The following is a 21,296-nucleotide window of genomic DNA, read 5'->3' as shown; positions in this document are numbered from 1 at the left end:
GTGGTGGTGGTGGTAGTGCTGGTGGTTTTGCTGGTTGTGGTGGTGGTGGTGGTTGTGGTGGTAGTGCTGGTGGCTGTGTGGTTGTGGTAATGGTTGTGTTGGTTGTGGTGGTGGTGGTTGTGGTAGTGCTCGTGGTTTTGTTGGTTGTGGTGGTGGTTGTGGTAGTGCTGATGGTGGTGTTCGTGGCGGTGGTGGTGACGGTGACGGTGATGTTGGTCGTGGTCGTGTTGGTTGAGGTTCTGGTGGGAGTGTTGATGATGGTGGTCGTCGTTGTGTTTGTGCTGTGATCGTGGTGGTGGTGGCCGTGTTTTTAAGGTGGTGGTTGTGTTGGTTGTGGTGGGGGAGGGGGGTGGTTGTGGTGGTCGTGATGCTATCGGCCTTTGTGGAGGTTTCTGTTGCTGTGGTGGTGGCGTTCGTGGTAGCAATGATGGTGGTGACGGTGGTGGTTATGGTGGTCACGGTGGTGTTGGTTGTGTTTGTGGTGGATTTAAGATAATCAGTAATGTCAGTGTATGTTTGCTTACCCTGTTTGTGATGGCCATTAGGAGTCACTAGTGTGGAAAGTCTAGCTGCATGATACACTGGTTCGAACAAGTAGGGAGCACTGTGTTGAATTTTGCGTCTCTCGCTGTGTGCGTGTATGTGTGCTTACGGAGCTAATTCGAAGATATTGACTTTAGTCATGTCTAGTTTGTTATATTCGTTTGTGACCTCAAAATAAATCATGCCTTCGCCAATTTTGAATTCATATAGCCATTATCACTGGCTGGGTATGACGGGGAACAAGTTCGGAGTAGAATGAGTAGGGACGGAAAACCACTTGAGTGGACGTATAAGTTCCACACAAACAAGACCATTCTGCGCAGAAGTCTAATACAGCGCACAAAAATACGTCAGATGAATGGCAAATCCGATAAATTGGGTTGCATCGGTTGCTTGTTCATCAACAACAAGAGCATCATCCTAATCGTTATCCCCATCGGCAACCGCAAGAACAGCAGCAGGGGCCCATTAGCCGCACAATGCTTTTAGCTGCAAAACTTTTAGAAGTGGATTAGAACTTTTTACGTCAAAATGTTGCATTTTGTTGTGCGTGTGCTCAAACAAAAAACCACTCTAATCTACTTTCATGTTTTTGCAACTCACCAGATATCGTTGTCCACTGGGGCAATTATACCTTTGGCAGAAAGGTCTGGTGGAATAATTTCCCAGCATCGCTAAGACCCCGGGATGCCTAGATGGGGTTGAAAAGTTTGGACTAGTACTCTAAACTCAATTTCCTGTCTCTTTTAGTCCATCAGGGACACGTTGTAGCTTTCGAAAATTCAATTTCATTGTGCGAATACTGAGCGCCAGCAGCAGTGGCAGCGTTAAGCCCCGCCTGTTCGCCATTACCGTCTGAGTGAAGATGGCCGGATACCCCCTATTGAAGAGCGCTTGAAAGGTGCCACATCGTGAGCACATCTCCGTATGTGTGGGGTTTCGGCATTTATTGTGATCTCTTGGAGTTTCGGATTGCGTCAGTGTACTTATTAGGATGTGTTACAACTCTCGTTGCACTCCAACGAGCTCCACGTTTATGCCTGATTCGCAAGTCATGGACCTGCAATGTATTGATCGATCGTGTGTTTTCAATATCCAACCTTGGCGAAGCATGTGGTAAACGTACATCGCTATCATCTGGCAAAATAATACTTCCCAGGACAGCCAAATATGACCCAATGAAGTAAACCCGGGATTTGGATTAGTAGTATCTCCAACTTTTCCTCGCTGTTCCAGTGTCAAGCCCAAAACTGTGTCAGAGCCGAAGCTCCGAGACCTGTTCTATCGACAAGGGTAAATAAATGACACTACGTAGTCACGTGTGTGCCTCGGGTGCTTTCTGCGACTGGTGCGAGTTACCATACCCTCGTAGATTGCTGCTGTCAGCTGATTCATTTAGCAATCACGAGCCAGTATTTTGGAGGTAGTATGTGCATTACAACTGCCTGCTCCTGGCGCTGGGAGGAAGGTCCTTCGCCAAACGGTTAAAAACTGTTGAACAAGAAAGTAGATATTTCATATGCACCTCATTTTCAAAAACTGAACATCCTCACGCGTCTTCTTGAACTTTCGTGGATATTCATTGACTATCACCCAATTGTAAACGAACATTGCAAAGTAGTTCCACAAGTTCCGTAATAAACCCCACCTTCCATTAGGCATGAGGCGGAGTTACGGGGAGACCACATACTACTCGCATGCCTTATCAGTAGCATCCGCCGTCACACTGTAAGTCTTCTGATTTGATTCGATTTAGTTTAGCTGAGGATATGTGACCACACCTGCGGATCAGCAAAGCCGTTTGTGATTCTGCCTGCTATGCACCACTGAGCTTACCGGCGTGGTCCCCTGAGACAGGCAAGTCTGAAAATGGATGCCTGTCTCTCCAACTTGATGAATCACCTTATTTGAGAGTGAAGAGACTCAAATTACTCGTTGATTTTCTATATTATTCCACCGAAAGACCTGCTCATTGGCTGGTTGATTCTTCAGTTACGCTTTCGTCTGGGATATATAGACCTTTCTCCTCGATACGGAATACTCATAAATTCGATCATTTTTTCTCGACTGCATGAGTATTCCGTATCTCAGCAAAGACACTCCGGATTTCATCTATCGCCATCCTATATAGTCGTATTGAATGGCTGGAGTGAGAACGACAATGACTCTGACTCATGCAAACGTTTTTTTCTATCTCATCTGTTGGGATATCTTGCCGTAGATGGTTTAATAGACATGTACTCAGCACTCAAGAAGACAGGGAGCACGGAAATCTTGGAGTGGTAAGCTGATGTGTACCCCCGCCCACAAAGGTCAAGTTAGTAATTGCCTCAGAGATTGTGGTCATGAAGTCCTCAAGCGTAGATATCATATCACCTGATTATCTGGCATAGGAACTAAACTTACTGTAGCCTGCCACAAAATGAATCCGTTTATGGTGTTCTTCGTGTCCATCCGATGACTTGTCTTCACAAATCTTGCTAACTCACACGCGATCGAATGAAAGATCTTGGTAACTTGCGCGGACTGATGGCGTGCGATCAATCCTGACTGGTGAATCACACGATCGATAAAACCAGGGTGGTCGCGCTGTCGTCGTTTGAGTCATCGGGCGGCATAATCCCACCGCTCAAAGACTGGACGTGTTCGACCATTCAGGCGTGATATTCGGATGCTGGAAGCTGACGCTTTCGCCGTCCATAGTGATGCAACGTCGTTCCAGGGCTTTGGCAACCTAAATTTGTCAATGCAGGAGTTGCGGTCAATAATAGCGGGTACCAATAGGCGAAAATCCGCCGTTTTCTGAAAGTGTTCCTTTGAGGTTTTATTCATCTTCTTGGAGCTGTTTGATGTTGCCTGTCTAGTTCAGCTGGGGATTCAGTCGATAAGTTCATTAAGATCTCAAAAATTTCCCTGAGTGTGAAGTATGACTTATTGATCGGATTCAGGGTAATGATATGTTCCTCGTAAGTCGCTAACTGTCTAATCAAGTCATTGGGACTGGATGACACGTTTCCCTGAAGCTGGATAGTTATTTCAGCCTTTGTTCATGGCATTTGATTCAGGTCCCGTTCGGTAGAGCTGTGATTTATCAGTGGACGGCTACAATCTGTCAGATGCGTCTGCGCGCTACTGACACTGCAGTTCCCATCCGCCAGAACTGACCCTGGTTGCCGACTTTTTTTCAACGCAGCAGACAGAGCGGGAGAGGTGGCTCCGGTGTAAAGACAATGCTAGCATAGCCACATGAAGTTTCGACAGGACTTGTGTAACGAAGGTAGCTAGCATGTCAGCGTAGGGCCTGCTTGGACGTTGCTTAGAACCTGACAACAGAGGACCTGAACCCGAAGGAATCTGATCGGCAAATTAATAAAGAATGTCTGCAACAGGTAAAAACAAAACGGTCATCTGAAGAAATCCACAGATAGGACAGAAATATTGCTGACGAAGTACATTTATTGGTAGACAAATTTAATCTCCACAGTTGACTCATCTGAATCTTCCCTGAACCTCTCGTTTATGATTTTTTTCGGATGAATGTGTTGCAAAAGTCCGTTTCTTGTTTCAGCTGCTATGATATTAGAGATGTCGCAGTATATTTTCTTGACGGAGCAAGCAATTTCGCGAGGTATGTACAATTTGGGTTTAAGCAGACCATAAGTTTGAAGAAAACTCGAAGACTCTGTCGACCCGATTAGCCCTAAGAAAAGCCAAGCTTTTCTAGCCGCCTCATCAGTACTATGTTTCGTCCAGAAATACTTGTGTTTTTAATGGAAATTCCGTTTACCCTCGGTTCGGGGCCTCGCTTGGGTGGTTCGACCAATGACCATAGTTGGTTTCGGCTTGTCCGCCAAGCTTGCAGAAGTTTCGTCATCATTCGTCATCACAGCTCTTGACGATATCTCTTCCAATGATGACAAAACGTCCGCAAGTTAAGCTCGGACAACTAGCCAAAAAACCTTTCCAGTGACCAACATTCGGAAATATTTCTAAGGGCCTTAGTTAGTCTGTCGTAGGCACCTCCATGAAGTCATTTTAGCCCCTTCGTGTTGACCCTTTCGTTATGATTTACACACTCAAGATTCGGCTTCCGCAACAGTACGACCTGAACAAACTTGTCAATAAAATCGATCACGTGACAAGTACATGGTCACGTCATGACGCCATCGTCTACTTTAGAATGTTTCATGTTGCTACGTTGTGATTACACCGTAAATTCACGTGTACGCGCAGGGCGAATACGAAGGTCAACTACCAACTTGCCGACAATAAGTATACAGTCGATCATGTCTATGCCAATTTATCGACCTCAGATGTAAGAAAGTTGGGTCAGCCACTGTCCTCGGATTACCCTTGGTTTCGGTTGACGTTTTTTTTCGACCAAACGATGAAATCTGTAAATTCTGTCAACGCGACTCGCCCACGGCTTCAGTTAATCGGCCGACCCTATTGTCAGCCAATTCTGAGTAGTTGTATTTGGTCGCAGGATTTGCGGAATTCGAGTTCATGTAACTCTTGTTTAAACAGTCGTCCTCCTGTTGTAGCGCAATTATTGTGGTAAGTCAACTCCAAAGAGGGAGTCCCAGACTTGAGTTTCATTCTGATTAGAGCTCATCGGCAGGTCGTATCCTTGGCCCTATCGAGGTCTGAACTCCGGACGTCTGATGTGCGAGGAGACGATGTTACCATTATCTCACCAGTACTCGCTGGAAGAGCTTCACACATCAAGTCTGAACAAGCGATCTGATTAATTTGCCTAGCAGGTTTCAAGAGTTCATGGGAAGCTCCGACAGCCGGGACAGTTGCTGAGTCGTCGCTCGTGGCGTCTAACACCGATGGAATAGTGGCAACAAGTTCGCCTAGAATATCAGATGTCCGGAGTTCAAACCCCGGTGGGGGCATGTGTATGCACTGCTGATGAGCTCTGATTCGAGCGAAACTCGAGTCCAGTGCTTCCCGCCTTTGATGTGGACTCACAAAATAATTGTCAGCCGGACGACTGTTCAAACCAGAATGATGTGAGCGCTTGTCCCAAATAGCTGTCGGAAACTAGGTAGAATCGTTTTGGCAAGTGCAGTTATTTTCTTCCGAATAAAGCCATGCAGATTAGGTCAGGACAACTTTTTAAATGGGTGTATTTCAAACCCATGATATCCTATCCTCTCGTCAGTTTGGTCAACAGCAGATTCAGACCAAGTTTTGAGCCTAAATGAAGTTGACCAGCTGTGTATAGCCTTTGACGAATGCTAGTTTCGGTGAGTAACAATCTGAAACTTTGGAATAAATGGTCACGTGTTTGGTCACACTACTCATATCCGATCAGTTAGAAGGAAAGGGAACTTGACCACATGGTTCAGTGGGACTAGACCACGTCTAGACATATTCCGACCCATGGCTAGGTAATTGCCACGTTTGCCTGAAGGACTGTTGACTGTTTAGACAAACTATTCTGATTGTTCACCAGTACGTTGTCTCGCGTTCACTGCCTCCTTGAGTGATGACTACTCAGCTGATGAGATGTTTTCATTTCAGGCAGACTGCCTATTGTTTGATAACTGTTTGAGTGTGGGAGAGGAAAAGACAACACGCGACTGACCAACGTGAGTCACGTGATTGAAGGATGGGCGATGGCGTTATATCCTGTCTAACTGTGAGTTTATCCTTAAGCTGATCAGCTGGTTATGGCAGAACGGTCAAAGACGAGAGGTCGCGTGTTCAAGATTCCTTACTTGAGTCACGTACTGCTGATGAGTTCCGATAAAGGTGACGCAGCTATACAGTGATTCTCGGCTTTTCAGCATAGACTGACCTNTAAAGAGTACAAACTCTGTGACAGTTGTGATGCGGTTGTGTATCCGGCCATACTGAAAAATTTCTAACTACTTGGACAGTTTTCACGAACAATTTTTACAAGATTTTAATGTCATTCAACTCAGATTATGTTTTACATAAAGTATGGGAAACCCAATGTGGCTGGTGTTTTTGAGATTTCTAACGAACGATTAGATGCAGTTCCAAATCGATTAGCTGTCAACAAAATCACTAAAATGACAATAGATGCTTCGAGAGTGACAAAACTGTTCAGCGATAATAGATGTGTATATTTGGGGGAAAACCAAAGTCACTTTAGAAGTAACACATGGGGCTGCTGTGAACTCTCCTACAGTCCACGATCGGTTTTGTTGTTCATCAGGTAGGGGCAGTTCTCGAGTTTTCATCAACTAAACCTAAATTGGGCAGATATTCTCATTTGCACACGAATTTGGTTTTGATAACAGACTCAACTGAATCTCAAGTGGATTTCTCGAATGTGCTACACAAAGGATACCTCATGTCTCAGTTGGTACAATATTCGAGATATCGCAAAGCGTTTTTGTTGTAGTTTGAATGAACTGTATTCGCTTGTTGTAATTGACAAGCCAATTCACTGTGGTTTAACTCATATGGGTTATCAGGAATTTCCAACAGCCCATGGAACAGAAGAAATGCGGAGTAAAAGTACATTTGGAATTTGGAATGGCCTCAGGGTACTAGGATGGTTTTGTCCATCACTTTAACTCGAGATTACTTATCAACTGGTACACAGATGTAAACCCTGGGCTTGAGATAGCTCATTAGTTGGGGCTCGAACCTACTGACTAGAATGTCCATGGTCCTAGAGTCACTCTGCTTCTGACCTAACTGGTATTCACTGTTTCATCTCCGTTAAACTGTTTGGTTGTTTTCCCCCAGATTTATCATCGGATGAGGATCATTCTTTGTGGAAAAGTAGTGATGGACATAGTGGTCACACTGGTCGCATCCAGTGGGACGTATGTCAACAATAGGATAGCTAGCTTTCACCTCACCGTCGTCATTTATGCCGACGATTCGTAGAACCCAAAGTCTGGAGTAAATGAAACAAGCCTAAATGAGTGATACTCATAGCATGAACACAGAGCCTAGGTGAGAGGCCAATCGAAGTTTCGCCACGGTTTTTTGCCTGCAAGGTTTGCTTGTAAAGTGCCTTTATGAAGCAAGGTATAATAAGCCTTGGAAGCATATCCATGGGTAACATTATCCCTCCCAGCTTTACTCATATGAGCCTGTGGTGTGAGTACTGAGCACACAACACCTAACTGGTATTCACTGTTTCATCTCCGTTAAACTGTTTGGTTGTTTTCCCCCAGATTTATCATCGGATGAGGATCATTCTTTGTGGAAAAGTAGTGATGGACATAGTGGTCACACTGGTCGCATCCAGTGGGACGTATGTCAACAATAGGATAGCTAGCTTTCACCTCACCGTCGTCATTTATGCCGACGATTCGTAGAACCCAAAGTCTGGAGTAAATGAAACAAGCCTAAATGAGTGATACTCATAGCATGAACACAGAGCTTGGTTGATAGGCCAACCGAAGCTTCGCTACCGTTATTTTGCCTGTTGCCTGCAAGGTTTGCGTGTAAAGCAAGGTATAACAAGCATTGGAAGCGTATCCATGGGTAGCATTATCCCTTCCGGCTTTACTCATACGAGCCTGTGGTGTGAGCACTGAGCACACAATCTAAACAGGAATGTCCGGAAGGCAGGATCTGCAGAGGAGAATCCGTTGAGGTTTGTTGAATATGTATACTACTGCATTTGCAATAGTACCGTGATTCCAGAATTCGGATTTCTTGGTCGTTTTCCTGGATTGGCACGCGTGACTCAAACTCAGAAAGCAGATAGCCGTAACACACAGTACTCCGAGAGGTTCATTGAATTATGACAATGATTGAATCAGGCACCCCAGGACAAATCCCAAAGTTTAGTGTATCACGTTCAGTTGATTAAACCACATGTTTTTTACGCAAAGCTCAGTAGCAAAGCCGCTTATAAAGTTCATTTCTGACAGCTAAAAACATATGGATTGCCATACCCTGTGAAAGTTAGATTTCCTGATTCCCAAAAAACATGGTTCACCTGTTTCAGAACTGCCAAAAAACTTCCGGTCCTTTTTAAGAGGATTATGGCATTTCATTCATCCTTCCAACTATGAAATTCGCGGAACCGGAACACAGTGATGTGTCTAGTGTGGGTGGTCCCTGATCAAGAAGAGTTATAAATCGACGAAGGCCACCACATATATACACATCTCATGCAATCAACATCCTTCAGTTGGTGGAAGATACTCATCTGTGGAGTAGTTTGATGCCAGTTTCCAGCAACCTTACGAGTAGTATGTGGCGTGAAAAACAACACTATGCCCAATGATAGTGAAATAGGTGTGGTAGGAGGTAGGCCCGAATAAGAATGGCGAAACAGGCTGTGCTCTCTTGGACAGTTTTCAGCAACCTTATGCGTAGTTTCTTCCAGAAAAACATCATATCGTCTCTTCCATTCAGTCTGAGAACAGAGAGTGGGCAACACGGTCAGAGATAAACTATACTGTTTGAATGGAAGTTCAGCATTTGACAACCTCAATCGCTTGCATATCAATTTGGTTTTCATGAGTAACTCACCTGAATCGCTAGTGTATAATGAGACCCAAGAAGGGCGAAACACATCCTAGGCTTTCAAGGAGTTTTCAGAAACCTTGTAAGTAGTATTCTTTATGAAAATAAGCTTAACACCTTCGGTCAAGGTTATCGGCGGATGTCAGTTTTTTTCAGGTGTAGAAAGGGGCCTTGATCGATCCGGACATGACAACTTCAACCAAACGCAACGTGAACAAAAAGGCATGTCTGTGGACACTAATCTCTCGCTTATCAGACAGATACTCTTTTACGTGAACTACCAAGTTATCTAGCCTGGGCATTTAAACGGGTGATAGGTAACAGTGGTAACAGTGTGGTGTATGCTCTTCAAAAGGCCAAAGACCGCACCGATCCACTCTTTTGTGTCCAGTTTACAAAAAAGTTGCCCTAATTTCGATGTTCAGTTAGACCATCTTGGAAGTGCACTTGGGTTCGAACTTCCAATCAAAGCCTGGTCTGCATATCCACGGTTGGTGATGGATCTGGAGATGGAAATATTGATTAGGAGTAAGGAGAAATCAAATGGTGAATAGACGTATGATTTTGGTGAAAGATTGGTGGTTTATGCCCTCTGTTAGCAGTGAACTATGTCAAATTGATCAAATAACCAATCACAATTAGCGAAATGCGCTCATTCGCAAACAAATTTTATTTTTCGAGAGACTCACCTGAAACCCAGCTAAATTTCTCGTTCGTGATGTTTTGAGGCAACTGATTGTGCTGCATCAGGCCGCCTCATGTTTCAGTTGTTATGATGTTCGAGATATCGTGATACATGTATATTTGTAATGCACTACTCATAAGGTTGCTGAAAAATCTTTGACAGGCCACGGCCGGTTTCCTCCTTCTTAGGGCTCATCAGATAGGCGCGGTCCTCGAGTTCCCCTCAATCTTATGTTCTGCTTGAAACCACACTGCACGAACTTAATGAACTACGCTCATTTGCAAAAAAATTTGGTTCTGTGAGAGACTCACCTGAAACCCAGCTGAATCTCTCGTTTATGACGGGATTCGTGAGCTGTCGAAGAACTTTCAGAAACTTTATGAGTAGTGTATTACGAACCATCGATAATGTTTGTTAAATCCATCCCAGTGATGAATTTAACAAAAAGTCAAAGTGGGTTACTACAGTTGAGACCTCTAGCCCGACTCAAAGACAGCCAAAAGCCGTGGAGCCTAACTTCAGACAAGGATGCAGTTAACTTGCTGGTAACTGGTCATAAAGCGCACTTAGAATTTCGACCCAACTTTCCAACTAAAATCTTGTAAAAAACCCAGAGTGGAACAGGGCCGCGACTGATTGGTCTGTGGTTATCTGAAGCATTTTTTGTAAACGGTGGAGTATGAAATCAGGCTTACTTCCCCACATTCTTTTCTCAGTCACTTATGAGAAAGTATGGTGCTGAACAGTGCACCAAGCCAGGTTCGAAGAACTGTTCGCTATGAGTTGCTTCGCCATTCAGTTGCCTTCCCAAGGCTAAGTGATTCTGATTGGCTGTAGTCTGTCACGGTTGATTGGAGGACAATACACGGAATGACACTCAGGAGTACTGAGACTGGAAAAGCTGTAACGAAGCAAATGCAACGTCGATCAGCTGGTTCATCTTGCTTAGCATTCGCCTTAATCGTGATTTATAAAACCTTCAATAGAAAATCCTGTTTCTGTAAAGTCGGAATGGTAGTGCTCCGAGTTCTTTCACGCCCTTAAAAGAAGAACGGTAGTAAGTTTGGGCTTAAAAAAATTTGCGTCCTCAGCATTCGTTTGTTCGTACGACATGGCTGTTGCGGACAGGACCTGGTCCTTGGTTGAATTCCAGAAGGCTGCTACCTTTCATTTCATTTCCTTCAGCGACAGTGTTCACATCACGTGGTCACGTGTTGTTACAAGAGTGAACCTTTTATCCGAAGTCGTCACTCGAGGAACCAGTCGACACGTGACCTCGTGGCCGAGCGCTTAAGACTTCTGCTGCTAACCGAGAGGTTGCAAGTTCGAATCACCCCTAAAGATCCGTGACGTACGCACTACTGATTATTCCCAATAAGGACGAAATGACTGTGTTCTGTCTCTTTGTTTTTCGGCACAGATTAGCTTCGCTTACAGCATGAAGTCTCCATAGAATCAATAAACTATTCAGTTTATCGTTACCACGCTTTCGAAGTAAAATCCAATGATGCCTAACCGGCTTCCAGATTCACTAGGTTCCTGTCGCAGCCAAAATGCCCGGACGGAGCTCTGACAACAGACCCGAAGCACCCCAAAACAGTCATCCGACAAACCAATGCAATAAGAGGCATACAGACCACAACGCAGCAAAAAATCACGTCCGGTCCTACAATAATGCAACACAAGGTATATACCAACTAGCCAATCACATGACAGGATATCAGACACTCTTCAAACACTACATAACCACAGCTAGGCAGGGAGAAAGCACCCCTTCAACTGCGCACTGACGATGTCTTCTCGACTGGGGATGAAACGTTCGCAAACCAATAGCCAAGCCCGGCGAAGAGGTCAAGTGCCACATGATAAACCTCTAGGAAACATACCCGAGCTACCTATATTTCGACAAAGTGACATCAGTTCGACCGCACACATATTCATTCCGTGTTAAGTAGTTCGATTTCCTGGCGGATCAAAAAAATCGTCAGCAATTCGCGTTAAGCTTTAACGTTGGAAAACCAGATGGGGACTTCTAGCCATAATCGATCTTGACTAAATGTATCTTGGAAATCACCATCTGTATGAATTTCATGATTTGTTCTATAGTTTGTTTTTGTAATGCTGAAAGAATACTGCGCGCATGTTTGCATGCCTCATTGTATAGCTTTGAAATCGGTTTTCTGTCACATTTGACTTAAATTTTGTCAATTGGTACTGTGGAACTGAATGCGGCTAGCGCGATCTACAACGTCCTCTGTCCCACTGAATCGCTGTGGGTCTGTATTTGTCTGGATACCCATTAAGTTACTTTACCAGGAGTGTGTGGCAAAGAAATAAAAATAATGACGCTAGATTGGGTACACAATAATAAAGAGGTCCGATAGAACAGACTCACTAATAGTTGTTCTCTTTGAAATAGTTCGTCGTTGACCCAGGTCGGCGAATAATCAGTAATCCAATCAGAGTTGTCCAGGGGTCTTCTGGACAGTTCCCAAGTATAATAGATTCCGAAGATAGTCTGAAAGGTTTTGATACCAGAGTTAGCACACGAGACTCCCGAATGACCGCTTTAAGCGCGAGCGAAATCAGAAGAGAGAGACAAGGCACGTGACCACGTTTGTATTACTTGAAATTGTACAAGTGCGCGTTTTGTAGTTTCTCGTATTCAAACAAAAAACGAGTATGCCGTTGACAAAATACGTAATGTTATAATGGAAGCAAACTAAAGGTACAAAACACCACAGGTCAAACAGGTGAAACCAGAGCTAAGTTGGGGTTTGACAAATACACTCGTTTGCACACCAATTTTGACTGTACGGGAGCTTTACTTGGAATACAGTCGACTCTTTCATTTATACTACTTTTCAGCTGAATGAACTGCACGAAGGCAGCCTCATGTTTCAGCTGGTACGACATTCGAGATATCGCAATATATTTTCCTAAAGGAAACTACTCACAAGGTTGCTGAAAACTTTCCGACAGTTCACTACCTCATCCTCCCTTCATGAACGAGAGATTCTAACTGATTTCAGATGAGTTTCCCATAAAAACGAAATTGATGTGCAAGTGCGTGTAGCTATCAAATTTTGGGCGCTTCGAGTTCAATTAGAACATTAGGCTGATAGGACCTCAGGACTGCGCCTACCTAATATACCGTGATGCATCGTACTGACTGGGACATGAGACGGCCTGGTGGAGAGGCCACGTCTACTCCACGAGCTCCAAGAAGAGCACAACCAACAGTGGGCCATCGAACACTTTTCATCAACTTTATAAGTAATTAACATGTTCTCTCAAGAGAGGTTTAAAACTTGCAGTCAACAAACAGATGAACAGTAGAATATCGTTTTTAGAGCATGCTTCTGATGGATGGCAAGTTTTGCAACTGGGGTAATTTCACGTGACCGGTTAAGATGGGCCTAAGCGTTCAATTTTGTGAGTACGACTCGTGGGGAAATAGCCGCGTGCACCATCAAGGGCACTGCGTGGAGCAAGTCTGAACCCGAATTATGTCTGATATTATTCGTTCAGAATTTCAAGTAACCATAGACATAACCAAGTAGAAGTGTAGATTTCTAGAGAGCGAACAAGGCAACCGACTTGATGTCTGTTGCCTGTCCAAAAACGAAAGCCTTGTTCTGAACGCAACTAGCGAGTGGAGTTGACCCTTTTTCTTAGGCTACCAATTGCTGGAATGGACGATGTATATTAGAGATTTTCACTTGCTTGTCGGTTTTTCTTGTCGTTCGCCTAATTTGTCAACCATTTCAAGGAATTATTTGAACATTGGGTATGGTCTCATCCTCCTAGGTTGCTTGATTATGTAACTCCGTGTTGCCGGAAAATCGAAAGACAGTGAGGTAAGAATGAGGTAAACTGGTTAAGTGAACAGGCAGCCCGAATTTTTGTACTAATTTTGAAGTTTGGTGATGCCAATTCAGGTTGTATAACATGGGAATATTTCGTAATTTCTGTGCGTTGCAATCTGAAACATAGCCTTCGGCCTCAGAGCGAAGTTACAACAGGAATAAAGCAAGACTTTTCCTCTCCTAGCCTCTTCTCTTTGCGGGGCTGTTGTAACGTTACTTGAGTCCCTTCCTTCAAAGATCATCTCTTTGAGAGTGTTCAAGCAAAGTAGTGCTTCGTAAATTTGACAGTAGTTAGATAATATATGCACTTAGTGGTTTTATTCATTGTTCAGGGCTGTTTGGTTGGTAACTTCTTTCACTTTTGAATACATCTTTAAAAGCAAATCACATAGGTCGTTCTAACGTTTATCATGTCCAAAAAATTCCTTAGATTTCATTTCAAAGGCACCATTATGATTGAAGTCCCCATCTGGCGGCTTATTATGCGTACAGGTGTGTAGACGACTTACCTTTAATGAAGTTTTCCATTGTTTTTTTTTCAGTTTGAAAAGATAACACACAAAGTTCCATTTATCCAAGCGTTATTCCAAATGTCAAATTTGTTGTAAACATTCACAGGAAACACCAGAAACGTTTTACAGACTGTTCCGTGAGATACTGGAACAGGTTCCCCCTTGGGAGGGGACATTTTCCCGTGTGTGCCTCAACTGCCTCGCTAAGAAGAAGAACTCAGAAAATCCCATGACAAATAGTAAACTTGTTGCCAAACAAAATGGATCAGTTGCGCTCAGATGACGCATCAAAAAACTGAGTTGAGCTCATGTATATAATTGTAATGCACTACTTATAAGGTTGCTGAAAATTTGTCGACATTCCAAGAATGGTTTCACCCTTCTTGGAGCGCATCAGGTGGGCCCAATCCCCGAGTTTCCGTCAACCTTGAAACCGAATTGCACGAAGTTCGTGGAATACACTCATTTGCAAACTAATTTGGTTTTTCGAGAGGCTCACCTGGAACCCAACTGAATCTCCTGTTTGTGATGTTTCCCGTGTGACATTTTCCTGTTGAGCTCAATCAAATGGGAAAGGCTTGGAACCGATTGAGTGATCATCGTTTTGGGAAAAGTTTGGTAACAATCGGTATATTTATGGCTCGGAAACATTTCGCTTTTGACACGAGAACTTCGTCAGGTCAAGTGACCTCGTTACGAGGTTGGTCGAGATCTAAGGCTGAAGGAGAATCAATCAGCTAGGTCAAGCCGGTGTAGACCGAGAGGCTGTGTGTTAGGGTGGGTGACCAAGTGTTAGACCGATGGGGAAACCTACATGAATCTGAGTCCAGCCTAGGTTCAGTTCACGTGATGATCCCTTTTGAACGTCGTTTGCACTTTCAGTGTGTGGATGAGCTAGTGCTACGATAGTTGTGAACTTTGGTCGGGTTGGGACTCCCATTTTTTTCCCAATGATTCTACGTGAATTGACAACCACACCGTCACGTGTCAACTTGGCTTATCTAAGACCCCTTTTCATACGCTCGCGAGTTCCACACACTCGATTCTGTTCACGCTGTGAGGCTTGGTGTTTTTCATTGCCTCGACTATCAGCCGCTATGGAATGAATCGCAGTCCCCGTCTTAAAACTTCCACATTCTCCAGATTTATTATTGTTTGAAGCATGTGCCACCATCGCTGAGTCTTTGACCAACCTGGTAACCTAGTCACTTGGCCTAACGAAGCTTCCCTGTCAAAAGCGAAACGTTGCCCAGTAATAAATCTACCGATTGTTACCGATTGTATCCAAGAGGCGCGCGTGATCCTGCCATAATTTAGCGCTCCGACAGAACAAGACAGAGCACAATACACCAGGACCACTTGAAAGTTCAAGGATGATAAAACGGACTTCATCAATGAGATAAGCCACGGAGGATACGAAGTCACCTGCATAAATGAAACTAGAACGCAGATTTACGGAAGAATCGTTGGGCACAAAAACGCACGATTGTCACCCCAAAATGCGACTCAAACACCAAAAGTGGAAACAGACACAACCGCTGTACTTTATACTATGGTAGAAAGGGGCAAGATACCTTTAGGAAACACCAAAAGTGGAAACAGACACAACCGTTGTACTGTGTACCATGGCAGAAAGTGGTAAGACACCTTTAGATCAACCTATATTAGCCTCAGTATGTGGAACATCGGTAGCTTTTATTTGAACATTGGGTATGGTCTCATCCTCCTAGGTTGCTTGATTATGTAACTCCGTTGGTTGTGCACAACCACTAACCCACCGCTACGCGCAACTACGCTCCCCCAATAACGCACTGATGATGTCACCTAGATTGGTGATGAAACGTTTGCAATCAAATTGCCCAGCTCAGCGAACAAGCCAACGACCATGTGGAACATTGTTGCGCAGAATCTCTAGAAATTCATGCTCAACTCGCATATGTCTGCCGAAACGATGGCCAACAAGCATTTGTTGTATGGAGAGGACTGCAGATGAACATTGAAAGTGTAGTTTTCTCGATACAACCCGAATGTCCAGCGAGACTGACTTGCCCAACCCGAACAGCCTGCGAAAGCTGTCTGTCTCATTACAGAGAGCCGTTGGTAAATCCTTCCTTATATGTGCAACTTCGCCGTTGATGAAGGTTGCCTGGATTAATCGAGACGATGACTGATGAAACCCCGCGCGAAAATGTTGTGCACTCTTTGATATACCGTACAGTCCTCACCTAGTTTAAGTTTCTTTCAACTCAGTTCATTTTTATCAGGAAAACGGTTGACGTTATTTCTTCAGAAATCTGCAGCTTATTTTGGAAAGATCTCTTAAATAGGTCCAGAAAATCGAGCTTCGTACAACCAGGAAACAGATTCTAAATATGGTATGAGGTGGCACACTTTTCACAAGTTACAAGGCCATAACCCACCTGTGGCTGTAGCTGGCCAAGGTAACTCACTTCTTTGGAGATGCAACTGATCGGAGATGCGTATCCCGCCAACAGTCAAGCTTTGTTTTGACAGTCAAACATACTCACCTTGATCTTATGGCGTCTTACTAAAGTTTTATTCTGTCGAATCAAAGTTGCATCTATCACTCTTACGGAAATGCCTCTCAACAATCTTCAACTATCTTTCTCCTAAAATTCTGCGCTACTGGAACCAACCTACCTGAATCTCCATTTTAGAATTGTGGTAGTTTTGGTCTACCTGGTTACCAACTTGAGGCTCATCGCCTGAGCATCCTCCGTACTCTCAAACGTCTTGGAACAAACCGCCATCATCTGAAGCTGTTGTGTTAGCGGCATTTGGGCAGAGTGGCACGGAGCACACATACACTCACACCTCTTCGCTGCCATCATCTATGCCGTGTACTTTGAAGTACATGCGACGCGCATGTGAGTGTTAAGGCGGTAGAACGAGGGCAAATTCTGAACTCACCGCAAAGAGGTTTGATAGTTGCCAGATATGGTTCGTCTGATTGTTCGCAAATCTACTGAAACTTTGATGGAAGTCAAGTTTCACGGATGTGAACCTTTTGCGAGCAGTCTTTTCCGGAGGAAAATGGAAACTGTCTGATACTACCAGAAGCCAACCAAACAGGTTCAAGGTCACGAAATCTTCGGTGTTCGCTTTGGTGTTATTTTCTCAGGTAATAAAGTCTAAATTCAATTCCTGGTGAAACTTTATTTACAACAGCATACTGACCATCAAAATGCAAGCCAGCGGAAAGAGTAGACTGCGTACGAGATAACCCTGGTTTCTTTAGTAGCTGGTGCGTATAAGGCATCTTTGGGAGAGTTCATTCAGCAAATTCTGGGCGAACTAAACTCTTCAATTCTTTAGAACTTTCCCGAAACAGGGTGACCGATAATAGGTAAAAGAGCATCCGTAACTTGCTGATGAACCTATATGAGATGGAACGGCACCATAAAATATTTCAAGGTCATATCCATAACTGGCACGTCTCTGACTGTGAAATTCTACTGAAGTACTGACACAAGTAGGCATCTGCAGGACTGTTCTCCCTCCCTTTTAGGTGTGGCAGATACACATACTGGACTTGTCCGGTTTGGGCCAGGAAGGCTTGAGATAGTGAATGGGTGGTTATGTGCCCCCCCGTTGAACTAGATCCTCTAAAACTAACGAATTCACAACAAACATTTGTGGAACCAGGCGCAACTTCATGTCATATCTCTGCGTTTTCTCAGTATTATTAGATTGTCTTCCACAAACAGATTAAAACGGATAGAGACAATGACCATAACGTTAAGTAGTCCAGTGACGTCCCCGAGAAAGATGAATGGGTATCTAAAATAACTTAGCGAGACAGAAGTGGTCGGTAAACGCATAATATTCTGATGTAGACTGAACACATTGGAAGTAAAAGCATTGGGCATATCAACCGTCAAAAAGTTTAAAATGCTAGGATATCCCGGTTGAATAATCCCTAAAACTTTGTGTTTTCTTATGCCAAACAAACGAGGATGACTCACTGACTGCTATTTTTAGTAACAACCGGGCATCTTCAAGGGCGCTACATTTTAAATGAGAATTCATAGACCATGAATTGCCTTTGTGAGACGTTTTCAGCTGGCGAGAAACCGTAAACACAATGAAAAATTTCCATTACCTTAAAAATCCCGGTAGTTTAGAATTATTCTGTCAAAGTTATACTTTGATCTCTGAGAGGTGCCAGAAATATACCTATCCTCGACAAAATGGATTCCCAGGACATTACCGGTTTTTCTTAACGATGTTATGGCGTTTGGACTTCACTAAACAGTGATTGCGCTCATAGTATCATGGTATCATTCATTTTTGCCACTGTACCGCCGTTGATTGTGAGAAGTGATTTCGGCTGTTTGCAAAAAAATGCGTACACTCATGCACACACGCACAACTTCACTGGGGCGCTCAGCCTCTCAGCTCGCCGGAACTGAATGTTACTCACTTAGGAACTCTGGGACCAATCGATCAGAGTTCACTATCACTGGATCGATCGTTGTACGCACGCACGTCTGACAAGTGAGAGAAATGAACAGCATCGTGGCAACCCAGCTTTTTGTGAATCATGGGGATAGATTGCACGAACCAAGTATGCATGTGGGCCATGTATGTATTGCACGCGAGTTCATATCATTTATTGCAAACCATCAGCCTGACCACGCCTCGTTTTATTTCATATTTCAGTTGACTCAGACGCCTATCTTTGTAGCCCTCCTGTGTCTACAAATCTATCAAAGTTCTTTTCCTTCCCTCACTTATTTCAAAAGCTGCTTTTGTCAGGGGTAGGCGAATCCTTCAAAGAATATCGCCATTCCGACTAAAGAAAAATTCAACGTTGAGTCATGTTGCCTCTGTTTTCTTACTTGCTTAATAAAACACACACATCTGTGATAAACCACCAAGTAGCCCGCCTCAGGTACCTTAAAATTCAGTTTGTTTCACATAAACTTCATCCATACTTTTGAAAATAACACGCTTTCCAGCAAATTGACGATCTGTACCGTTCGATAGGACTTTTAAATTATTCGATTATTGAGAAGTTCCTGCTATCATGGACAATATGTCTGACTAAGTGCTTCCTTCTTCATCGGAACCTCACTGCTTCCCTTTTCACCATATTGATGTTTTTCAGTTCTCTGTGTTCCCCTTTTATCAGTCCATAACCTGAAAAGCTCCAATCGAACAAACCATTAAATTTACCGCGTTGAAATCTTATCCTCCCTTTACAGTTGGAAGCCATTTTTGTTCTGTGGCTAGGCTGTACTGTTGTTCCCCACTTTTCACTCCCTAATTGTCCAATTTTTAGTTTTATTGTTGTTCGACAGTGATTACGAGCCTTTCTGGAAATCCTTTCAGGCTGAAATTTAGAAAGTCGCAATTTGGCCATGTTATTATTGTCCCATTCACCGCACCGCATACGACATTGTTTCGTCATTCAGATGACCTTACTGATTCCCAGACGTTTTAACAAGACGATAAAGACCCGAAAAATGTTAGCATTGACGTAATAAGCCAATTCTATCTCAACACCCAGGTAAGTGGACAGTGACGCACTCAATCCACCCAACCAGACCAATTTCCTGTGATTTTTAGTGGAACAGGTTGAGTTGGTTGTTGAGTCTGCAATTTATCGATCGGACCTCCAAGCGAGAACTAGATCACCCATGTAGTCCAGTTTGTCCTGCTAGTTACAGAACACTGCACCCCTAGACGTGGCGATTTCTAGCTTTGTTGTGTCTGCGGCGTTGTTTAGTCTTGAGTTGTCATTACAAATCATTTCACGTCTCGAAACAAGTCCAGTTTATCAGAGTCTCCTGGTGCTTTTCCCCAAGACGTTTTACACAATATAGGATGTCTTGTAGTAGACTTTTTAGTCAGGTAACATTGATTACGCCAGTAGGCTTGTAGCACTTGTAAACTGCTCTTTTTCATGCTCAGTATCATCTTTTTTCCTATCATTATCAGTCACATCGCTGTACAAAAGTTTGTTTTACTGAAATACAACCGCTACCGCCCGCGCGTTGGCTCCAACGTGACTTTGAGACTTTTGCTGAGTGACTGTTGTTGTGACCGCCGGTTGGCTATATTTGACCGCTGCTAACACTAAACGTGAACAAACATTTCAGCTACAAACGCTGGACTAATATATTCACGCTTGTGGAATAATATTTCGATCACCGGAGATCTGGGATACCAGGAAGATAGAACTATTCTTGGTGTGGTGGTTCAACGGAATACGGAACTACGGAATCTCCTATTTTGAACTGTGAGTCAAAAATTGCTTGTATTGTTCTCTTTGTGGCTTTGTATCTGGCTTACATCAGTGATTTGTTCAGTTCACTAGAGACTCCATAGGGCCGTTAACCACTACAGGCTATAGTTTACCGAGATGATTCTTAGCTTTGCAATCACCAATCAGTTTTCGAATGAGTACATCTCATTTGAACTCACATTGACGCGTATCTTTCATCTGTTTACATGTTGCATGAGTGTTATTCGTTCATGTAGATTTCGATGCTCATTTTCTGGACAAAGTGTAGTGCTGTGTGTTCAATGTAATGTATGACAGTAGATTTAGTCAAAGGCTCTTGCAGAATGGTTAACTGTTCAGACAACTAGCCGGCAGGTCGCCGGTTCGAACCCCCCCCCATTAGAGTTTTGTGAAGTGCACACCGATTCTAGATCTCACTAAAGACGAAAGAGCTGTACAGTGCCTCTTGGCTTTTCAGCATACAACGATTTCCATTTTAAGACAAAATCTCCAGTGAAGACAACAACTCCTCCTCACACTGGTAACAGAGTGTAATGCGACAAAAACATTTGAATCAAACTGTTTATTTCCTCCGTTTTTGAGCAGCCTGACAAACAGCATGTTGAATTTCGGTATGCTGATACCTGAACAGACCTTTGATTCTTCGGTGTTTGCGTCATGTTAAAGATAAATCAACTTGCTGCAAAAGATGTGCTATTGAGATACAAAAGATAAGCATAATCTCCTGGATGTATGCTCAAAATACCTGCGAAATATATTTATTTGAAAACGAATTTTGTTTTAACGAGAGACTCAAGTGAATGCTAGATGAATCTCCCGCTTGCTGTATTCTTCAACTGAGTGTGCCCCACAAAACCAGTCGTTATGCGGGATATCGTAGTACTTTCTTGACGGAACATGCTAGTTCGTGAAGTGCCCAAAAATGGGGTCCAGTTAGAACG

This window comes from Opisthorchis viverrini (genome assembly GCF_000715545.1).
Source record: "Opisthorchis viverrini unplaced genomic scaffold opera_v5_186, whole genome shotgun sequence".
NCBI classification, from domain to species: Eukaryota; Metazoa; Platyhelminthes; class Trematoda; order Opisthorchiida; family Opisthorchiidae; genus Opisthorchis; species Opisthorchis viverrini.
The sequence above is the reverse complement of the archived record's forward strand: the minus strand, read 5'-3'. Positions refer to the sequence as shown.